This window comes from Nicotiana tabacum, chromosome 3 (genome assembly GCF_000715075.1).
Source record: "Nicotiana tabacum cultivar K326 chromosome 3, ASM71507v2, whole genome shotgun sequence".
Taxonomy (NCBI): domain Eukaryota; kingdom Viridiplantae; phylum Streptophyta; class Magnoliopsida; order Solanales; family Solanaceae; genus Nicotiana; species Nicotiana tabacum.
Genome location: NC_134082.1, coordinates 190,078,688 through 190,082,811, shown reverse-complemented (window position 1 = coordinate 190,082,811; position 4,124 = coordinate 190,078,688).

Genomic DNA, 4,124 nt, shown 5'->3' with positions numbered 1-4,124 from the left:
CTCCAACTTCCGGAATCGGAATCCGACCCCGTTATCAAAAAGTCAACTCTTGGTCAAACTTCTCAAAAACCTTAAAATTTCTATCTTTAGCCAAATCACTCCCAAATGACCTACGGACCTTCGAATTCACTTCCGATCGCGCTCCCAACTCTAGAATCACCATACATAGCTACTCCCAGACTCGGAATCCCAAATGGACATCGATACACTGAAATGCACTTCAACCCAAACTTGTGAAATTTCTTCTAAAATGCTAACTTCCACAATAGGCGCCAAAACGTTCCCAGGTCTTCGAAAACCCGATCCGGACATACGCCCAAGTCCTAAATCATCATACGAACCTGCTGGAACCTTCGAATCCCGATTCCAAAGCCATTTACTCAAAAATCCAACCTTAGTCAATTCTCTCTACTTAAAGTTTCTGAAATGAGAATTCTCTTTCCAAATCAACTCAGAACTTTCGGGAATTCAATTCCAATCGTGCGCACAAGTCATAATACCTGAAGTGAAGCTGCTCATGGCCTCAAACTGCTAAACGATGCGTTAGAGCGCAAAATGACCCGTCGGGTCGTTACATCCACTTAAACATACGTTCGTCCTCAAACGTGCTGAGAACTATACTAAAGTAGTCTGAAATCATTATTTAACACTTCAAGCACCTACCCGTGCTACTACAACTCAACTGGGCACCCTAGCTCGATCAATCTGAAGATACCCTTTTTCACTAAGGCAAATAAGCCTTAGAGCCTAATTCAAACATCCAAAATTCTCTGCCAGGCCTATTCCAACATACGCTCACCAAATCAATAACTACACGCAGCACGAAAACATGACTGCGTACCTTAGCTGAATTCACACCTTGCACCACTTTCTCTACAGGACCACAATAACATTCTCTGATCCATTTGGTTGAAATTCCGTGAATCTGATGCTCCCATTGTACCTCATGACATACATAGGTCTTGCTCTAAATCTTACAATACTGCCACGATGGAGGAGATGTGTAGAAATTCATAACCAGCTGCTAAATCAACAAATCATTGGGTCTATACTCCAGACAAGAACCATCACCTCATTCTAAACCAAATAATGGTCTTAGCTCCTTAATATACTTCATATAATCAGATTGCACTAATCCTAAATCCAATGATCTAGTCTCACCCCGTACAAACTGCTCAGGCAATAAGCCACCTTGGACATGATAAAAAAGTCTCATATGCCATCACAATGTGCTAATAGGCTACCAATTCGAACATGATACATAAAGGAAACGAACTCTGGAAAGGAAATCCAATTACCCCGCTCGCGAATCATGTAAGCGATGCGGTCAACATAACTAAATAGACACCTCGCTCGCGAATCATACATGCGATACAGACACACAGCTAATATGAGCTTTCCTCAGATAAATAGGAAACAAAACACATAAAAACAGATATGGGGAACTGTACCCAACATCACACTATTGCGGCGCGCAACCCAATACAAACAACATAACCATGGCGGTGTGCCACCCGATCCACACATAGAATTCACATAAGGAGATATACATCGAGCTAAACTGCTCATTACAACAAAAATACCGAATATCGGTCACAAGCACGCTAAGTGCATAATACCATCCCTGGGGAGACCTATAGCGCTATAAACTACAAACTCAAGAACAGCTGAGGTGTGATATACAATCTGAATCTCAATAGCCATTTTGCTCATATAACATCATCTCTACGCAGAACCTCAACACATAAGAAATTCACCAAGCCGTCTCACAACTCATGTGACACAATACATCATTACATGAATAGCTGACGACGAGATAACACCTCGACTACTCTTCCATAAGGAGCGCATTGCTGAAATGAACACATCTGGCCTGATATAGAGCCCATATTCACATTTAAATTCATCCACAGACCTCAAGCTGATTCTGATCACACTGAACTAGTCTAATAACCTTTCTAAGGTCCATAATAACTCCCCTTTTTCTCATAACACCAGAGAACTATCATCATGACCGGAGTAATCCTCCACGGTCCACAACCCAATAAACAGAGTGCCTTCCAGGCATCAATTTTCAATTTAATGACATCACTACAATCTTCATACTTGGTTTAACACTTCAATCAATCAAGCGACTACATGTCATATTTATACAACCTTCCCGTGGGGCATGCTCCCACAACCTTCCGTAACAGATAACAGGTCTGTACATCCAAACCACCGGCCGTACTAACGCTAAAAAGTGATCAAGAATCCTTAACCAGGATGTAAAGCCTTTTTCACAAAGCACCAATCTTAGGTGACACTGAGGACAATACCAACTTACTTTAAACATCGAAACTCCTTTCCTGCTCATCTGAGCCCGTGACATCCTTGTCAACACCGAACTGCCACCTTGATCCTTACTTCAATTTCCATACCACTTACTGCACCCATCATGCCAATATGCGATAGAACACGATTTTCATCATAACTTCGGAACCGCTAATAGTTTAACGCTTCATCATATAAAAACTTTTCACCTAAATCACTTCAGGAGAACCATAGTAACACACAGGTGAATTCTCATAACCGTATAATATACAAATCTCTTAGTAGTGGTCTAAGCCACCATAGCCCTTCCGGGATCCGCCTCCACATAACAAGCCATAACAGTAGAATGTTACTGAGTATGTGAGCACGTGATTTTTGTTTTACGCGACAATCACTCCAAAAGAAACAAAAATAATAGCAATTGGTCTTGCTGTACAATTTTTGGATTTTTACGTGGTTTGTTGTTAATTATTTATGATTTTTGCCCATTTTATTTTTATTAAAAACAAAATACAAAAAATGTGTGTCATGCGTAGTTTGAACCGTAATCCGGTTATTAAATGGAAAATCATAAAATATGCATTTTTGTCCTGATTGTTGCCTTGTTTAATTTTACCTACTTTAACATTTTAATACGCGTGAATAATTGTATTAAGTGTTTAATTAATGGAGTTTAATTTTGTTTAATTGGGTTTTGTTTTAAAAATGAAAAATAAAAGAAAAAGAGTGCAAAATTGGTCTGAAATTAGGTTTGGGCTTGTTCCCATTTAAAATCCGAGGCCCAAATCGAGCCCAAAGCATGTGCTTGCCCCGATCCAGACCAGTTGACCTCAAGAGCGTCCAAACGATGTCGTTTTGATCTGGTCGGATCTGGGCCGTTGATCTCAGAATGATCAATGACCAAGATCGCATTCCCCATACCCACGAACAAAACCCGACCCATTCCACCCGGACCGACCCAACCCCCTTTAGGTTGAAACGACACCGTTCCTTACCAGCCAAAAGATCCTGACCATTCATCTCACTCCATCTGACGGCCAGGAATCGACCACTCACTTACTATATAATCCCATTCCTTCACCCCATGCCCCTAGCCAGACCCCCCTACCTTTTATCGTCCCCACCACAAACCCCGGAACCCTAGCCGCCCCCATTTCCCTTCACCAAAAACCCTGCGGCATGAACGCCGGTGGCCCTCACCTTAACACCATAAATGCACCTCACCATCCTGAAGCCAAATCCACCAGCCACTTAGCTCGAATCCCCTCCCACCTTCTCGAATCTTCATTTGAAGATTCGAGTCGGAACCTGACTTACACCGATTGACCCCAGTTTCACACCAGACAGTCCCCGGACCTCCCTCGTGACCAAACCATGCTTGGTTTGGTCCGAATCTAACCAGGGAAACATAAATCCCAGATCTGCTTTTAGGAGCCCTAGGGTTCCTCGTGACTGATCTGTGTCTGTTTGAGCCAAGTGATTAAGGTCTAAAGGACTTTAATCGAAGTGTTTCTCATTTGAGAACACTTCGATTAAAGTCCGTTCAACCCTAAGAAAGACCAATTCGAATCCGAGTTAGGGTTTTCTGATTTTCAAGATTTCAGGTACTTTTGTGTTATTTTCTATCAGTTCATGAGTCTTGTTGTAATTGAATATTTGTTTATTGCCCCAAAATGTTAGTTGATTTTTGAATTGATGGTCGATTGTGTCCTGTCCGCCTTGCCTGAACCTCTGTGTTTGATCGAGTCTTTCTTCTATTCTCTGATAATGTGTATATGTGTATGAGCTGTGCAATCAATTGAACTTTGAAA